This window comes from Callorhinus ursinus, unplaced genomic scaffold, assembly GCF_003265705.2.
Source record: "Callorhinus ursinus isolate GAN/ISIS: 27379988/994484 unplaced genomic scaffold, GSC_fseal_2.0 scaffold1, whole genome shotgun sequence".
NCBI classification, from domain to species: Eukaryota; Metazoa; Chordata; class Mammalia; order Carnivora; family Otariidae; genus Callorhinus; species Callorhinus ursinus.
This window is the reverse complement of record NW_027397063.1, coordinates 120,793,463-120,800,057: the sequence shown is the minus strand read 5'-3', so window position 1 is coordinate 120,800,057 and position 6,595 is coordinate 120,793,463. Positions and strand designations below refer to the sequence as shown.

The window sequence follows — 6,595 nt, the reverse complement described above, 5'->3', positions numbered from 1 at the left end:
CCTCTCATGTACTCTCTCTCTCTCTCTCTCGTTCTCACTCTCTCAAATAAATAAATCTTTAAAAAAAAATCAATGACTTCAACTAATCAAAGTAAGATTTAGAATAAAATTAAAACTTTTTTTTTTAAAGATTTTATTTATGTATTTATTTGAGAGAGAGAGAATGAGAGATAGAGAGCACGAGAGGGAAGAGGGTCAGAGGGAGAGGCAGACTCCCTGCCGAGCAGGGAGCCCGACGCGGGACTCGATCCCGGGACTCCAGGATCATGACCTGAGCCGAAGGCAGTTGCTTAACCAACTGAGCCACTCAGGCGCCCTAAAATTAAAACTTTTAAACCCTTGATTTAGAATAAAACTTCTAAAAGAAAAAATACATGTGAATATATATAATTGTTCTAAGTATGCTAAAACATCAGCATTTAGAGGATATTAATTTTACAAGAAATGTAGGGTAAAAGAGAAATAAGAACACGGTCATATGCCAATATTACTTATATAAAAGAGAGGAGAAAAAATTTGTTCAAAATATCTGTCTCTGAAGTTCTCCCATTTCCAATTCTTTGAATTATACATGAAGGAGGTTTTGATTATTTCATAAGCACCATGCAGCCTCTGATACAACAACAAAGGAGGGCTGGTAGTTTCCCTTTGACAACAGGCAAAATGAAGACTGGAAAAATACTGAAGAACCTCCAGAAAGTAGCTAAACCCAAAATGACGTGGCAGGAGTTAGGCACTGTATGAGCCTGAACTAGTGGTCCCAATTCTTTACATTATCTCTGTTACACAACCACACTCTTTGCTTTGTGCTCATGGTATACAAAGGGTACTTTTCTGCCTCTTGCTTTTAGCTCAGTCATATCAACCTGCTCTGGCCAATGGGATATTAGCAGATATAACACTTACAGAGGCCTGAAATTTACTACATAGCTAAGCTTGCTGTCTCATGCTTCTGCCATCACCTAGAACATAACCCAAGAAACTGCTGCCCATCTAACATGGGACACAGAATGAGACAGATGGATCACTGTCACCACAGTCTGGAGATACAAAGCCTAAAGCAGAGCCACCCATGCAGCCCACACATTCATGATGAGAACCTTACTATAGCATTCACTGAGATTTTATGGTTGACTGTCGTACAGCATCATTGTATCAGTAAGTACCTGACACAAAGAACCTCAAGCACTCAAGAGGATTTCCTATCAACAGTGTACTTGATCTTTTCTCTATCCAATACATTCCAATTATATGGGAACAAGCATGAAGGAAGGGGAGTATGCATAATACATAAGTGGGAAGAGTGTAGTTTTTTTTTCAAAACTGTCAAAGAAATCATGATGCCATTATCACCACCACCATTCCCTTTAATAATCATTACAATAGTCTACGCATAAAAACAGAACAGAGAGGAGCAGAGCAAGATGGCGGAGGAGTAGGAGACCTGGATTTCGTCTGGTCTCAGGAATTCAGCTGAATAGGGATCAAACCATTCTGAACACCTACGAACTCAACAGGAGATCGAAGAAGAGAGTAGCAACAACTCTCTGAACAGAAAAGTGACCACTTTCTGGAAGGTAGGACGTGCGGAGAAGTGAATCCGAGGCGATATTCAGGAGGGTAGACGGCGGGGGAGGGGCCTCCGTCGACTGCTTCTGGCAAGTGATACAGCGACAGAGCACAAAATTGGAACCTTTAGAAGTCGGCTCCGCTGAGGGACGTCGCTCCAGTGGCTAAGCGGGGGATGGAACCCTCGCGGGACAGTGTGGTCTCAGGACCCTCGGGGTCACAGAAAGACCGGGGGTGCCTGAGTGCGGCAGAGCTCCCAGGTATCGGAGCGGGGAAGCCGGCTGCAGAGACAGAGCCGAGGCGCGGGCTCTCAGCTCGGGGTTGCCATAAACTGTGATCTGCGGCCCAGTCAGGCCACTGCTCTTCCAGCAGGGACCCAACAAGCGGCAGAGCTGGGGAGACTCCCCTTCCTCCCTGGGAAGGAGCGGCGCGGGAGGGCACCGCAGGGATCTGCTGGGTTTGGAGACTCCACACGGGGTCGGGTGCCAGAGATAGAAACGCTCGGTCACAGGCCAGATGAGCACGGAGTGCGGCCGGAGACCGGGGATATGGGAGTGACTGCTTTTCTCTGGAGGCGCACTGAGGAGCGGGGCCCCGAGTTCTCAGCTCCTCCGAGTGGAGATTGAGAGGCCACCATTTTCACCCTGGTCCTCCAAAGCTGTACCAAGAGCTTGCAGGGAACGAAAGCTCCTGAGAGCAAACCCGAGCAGCTTGCTTAGCCCAGACCAACAAGGGCGGGGCAATTCCACCTCCGGCAAAGACATTTGGGAACCACGGCAACAGGCCCCTCCCCCAGATCAGCACAAACAGCCAGCAAGCCAAGACCAAGTTCACCGATTAAGAAGAACGGGAGAACACCAGCGCTAGGGGAATACTGCATATAGAATTCATGGTTTTTACTATGATTCATCAGTTTTTCAAAGTTAATTTTTTTAACTGTATTTTTTATTTTTCTTTTTCCCTTTTTCAACCAACATCTTATCAATCCCTTTTTTAAAAAAACATTTTTTATTTTTCATTTTTAGAGTCATATTTTATCCCTTCATAGTAGTTACCCTTATTTTTGGCATATATATAAGTTGTTCTCTCTTTAAAATTTTGAGATACAGTTTCTTCTAACAGATCAAAATATACCCTAAATCACTAGTGTATGGCTTGGTTCTAGTCTCCTGCCTGATCACATTCTCTCCCCTTTTTTTTTTTAATCTTCTTCTCTCTTTTTTCAAACAACTTATCTTATCAATTCCTTTTATAAAATCTTTTATAATTTTTATCTTTACAGTCATCTTCCATCCCTCCATTGTATCAACCCTTATTTTGTAAATATATTTCTTTCTTTAAAATTTTGGGAGGCACTTTTTTCTAACAGACCAAAATACGCCCAAAATCTACTGTGTGGCACTGATCTATGCACTAGCCTGATCATATCTGATCATATTCTGGTTTTTTTGCATTGTTCTGTTTTTCTTTTTATCTTTTTCTTTTTTTTTTTTTCTCTTTCTTTTTTCTTTCTTTCCCTTTCTTTTCCCCTGGTTTCAGATCTTTTCTGATTTGTATAGAGTATACTTGCTGGGGATGTTATTAACCTGTTAGCATTTTTATCTCTTCTTCATCTATTCTCCTCTGGACAAAATGACAAGACGAAAAAAATCACCTCAGCAAAAAGAACAAGAGGTGGTAATGTCTGCCAGGGACCTACCCAATACAGATATTAGTACAATGTCGGACCTAGAGTTCAGAATCATGACTTTAAAGATACTAGCTGGGCTTGAAAAAAGTGTGGAAGTTATTAGAAAAACCCTTTCTGGAGAAATAAAAGAACGAAAATCTAACCAAGTCGAAATCAAAAAGGCTATTGATGAGGTGCAATCAAAAATGGGGGCACTAACTGCTAGGATAAATGAGGCAGAAGAGAGAATCAGCGATATAGAAGACCAAATGATGGAAAATAAAGAGGCTGAGAAAAAGAGAGAGAAACAACTACAGGATCACGAGGGCAGAATTCGAGAGATAAGCGATACGATTAGACGAAACAACATTAGAATAATTGGGATCCCAGAAGAAGAAGAAAGAGAGAGAGGGGCAGAAGGTATACTGGAGCAAATAATAGCAGAGAACTTCCCTAATGTGAGGAAGCAAACAGGCATCAAAATCCAGGAGGCACAGAGAACCCCTCTCAAAATCCATAATAATAGGTCAACACCCTGACATCTAATACTAAAACTTACGAGTCTCAGAGACAAAGAGAAAATCCTGAAAGCAGCTCGGGAGAAGAGATATGTAACCTACAATGGTAGAAATATTAGATTGGCAACAGACCTATCCACAGAGACGTGGCAGGCCAGAAAGGACTGGCAAGATATCTTCAGAGCACTAAACGAGAAAAATATGCAGCCAAGAATACTATATCCAGCTAGGCTGTCATTGAAAATAGAAGGAGAGATAAAAAGCTTCCAGGACAAACAAAAACTAAAGGAATTTGCAAACACGAAACCAGCCCTCCAAGAAATATTGAAAGGGGTCCTCTAAGCAAAGGGAGAGCCTAAAAGCAGCATAGATCAGAAAGGAACACAGACAATATACAGTCACAGTCACCTTACAGGCAATACCATGGCACTAAATTCATACCTTTCAATAGTTACCCTGAATGTAAATGGGCTCAATGCCCCAATCAAAAGACACAGCCTATCAGATTGGATTAAAAAACAAGACCCATCAATATGCTGTCTGCAAGAGACTCATTTTAGACCCAAAGACACCCCCAGGATTGAAAGTGAGGGGGTGGAAAACCATTTACCATGCTAATGGACACCAAAAGAAAGCTGGGGTGGCAACCCTTATATCAGACAAATTAGATTTTAAAACAAAGACTGTAATAAGAGATGAAGAAGGACACTATATCCTACTTAAAGGGTCTATCCAACAACAAGATCTAACAATTGTAAATATCTATGCCCCTAACATGGGAACAGCCAATTTTATAAGGCAATTAATAACCAAAGCGAAGACTCACATTGACAAGTATACAATAATAGTGGGGGACTTTAACACCCCTCTGACTGAAATGGACAGATCATCTAAGCAAAAGATCAACAAGGAAATAAAGACTTTAAATGACACACTGGACCAAATGGACTTCACAGACATATTCAGAACATTCCATCCCAAAGCAACGGAATACACATTCTTCTCTAGTGCCCATGGAACATTCTCCAGAAGAGATCACATCCTAGGTCACAAATCAGGTCTCAACCGGTACCAAAAGATTGGGATCATTCCCTCCATATTTTCAGACCACAATGCTTTGAAACTAGAACTCAGTCACAAGAGGAAAGTCGGAAAGAACTCAAATACATGGAGGCTAAAGAGCATCCTACTAAAGAATGAATGGGTCAACCAGGAAATTAAAGAAGAATTAAAAAAATGCATGGAAACCAATGAAAATGAAGACACAACTGTTCGAATTCTTTGGGATACAACAAAGGCAGTCCTGAGAGGAAAGTATATAGCAATACAAGCCTTTCTCAAGAAACAAGAAAGGTCTCAAATACACAACCTAACCCTACACCTAAAGGAGCTGGAGAAAGAACAGCAAATAAAGCCTAAACCCAGCAGGAGAAGAGAAATCATAAAGATCAGAGCAGAAATCAATGAACTAGAAACCAAAAGAACAGTAGAACAGATCAACGAAACTAGGAGCTGGTTCTTTGAAAGAATTAACGAGATTGATAAACCCCTGGCCAGACTGATCAAAAAGAAAACAGAAATGACCCAAATCAACAAAATCATGAATGAAAGAGGAGAGATCACAACCAACACCAAAGAAATACAAACAATTATAAGAACGTATTATGAGCAACTCTATGCCAGCAAATTAGATAACCTGGAAGAAATGGGTGCATTCCTAGAGATGTATCAACTACCAAAATTGAACCAGGAAGAAATAGAAAACCTGAACAGACCTATAACCACTAAGGAAATTGAAGCAGTCATCAAAAATCTCCCAACAAACAAAAGCCCAGGGCCAGATGGCTTCCCAGGGGAATTCTATCAAACATTTAAAATAGAATTAATACCTATTCTCCTGAAACTGTTCCAAAAAATAGAAATGGAAGGAAAACTTCCAAACTCATTTTATGAGGCCACCATTACCTTGATCCCAAAACCAGACAAAGACCCCATCAAAAAGGAGAATTACAGACCGATATCCTTGATGAACATGGATGCAAAAATTCTCACCAAAATACTAGCCAATAGGATCTAACAGTACATTAAAAGGATTATTCACCACGACCAAGTGGGATTTATCCCTGGGCTGCAAGGTTGGTTCAACATCCGCAAATCAATCAACATAATACAATACATTAACAAAAGAAAGAACAAGAATCATATGATCCTCTCAATAGATGCAGAAAAAGCATTTGACAAAGGACAGCATCCTTTCTTGATCAAAACTCTTCAGAGTTTAGGGATAGAGGGCACATACCTCAGTATCATAAAAGCCATCTATGAAAAACCTACAGCAAATATCATTCTCAATGGGGAAAAGCTAAGAGCTTTTCCCCTAAGGTCAGGAACACGGTCAGGGATGTCCACTCTCACCACTGCTATTCAACATAGTATTAGAAGTCCTAGCCACAGCAATCAGACAACAAAAAGAAATCAAAGGCATCCAAATCGGCAAAGAGGAAGTCAAACTCTCACTCTTTGCAGATGATATGATACTGTATGTGGAAAACCCAAAAGACTCCACCCCAAAACTGCTAGAACTCATACAGGAATTCAGTCAAGTAGCAGGCTATAAAATCAATGCACAGAAATCTGGCATTCCTATACACCAACAACAAGACAGAAGAGAGACAAATTAAGCAGTCGATCCCACTTACAACTGCACCCAAAACCATAAGATACCTAGGAATAAATTTAACCAAAGAGGCAAAGGATCTGTACTCAGAAAACTATAAAATACTCATGAAAGAAATTGAAGAAGACACAAAGAAATGGAAAAACGTTCCATGCTCATGGA

The 6,595-nt window shown here is 40.9% G+C and overlaps 1 protein-coding gene across 7 annotated transcripts in view; it reads right to left on the bottom strand.

Annotated features, from left to right (window-relative positions):
- PIK3R4 (phosphoinositide-3-kinase regulatory subunit 4) overlaps positions 1-6,595 on the bottom strand; it is a 93,762-nt gene that overhangs the window by 51,747 nt on the left and 35,420 nt on the right. The window lies entirely within an intron of this gene.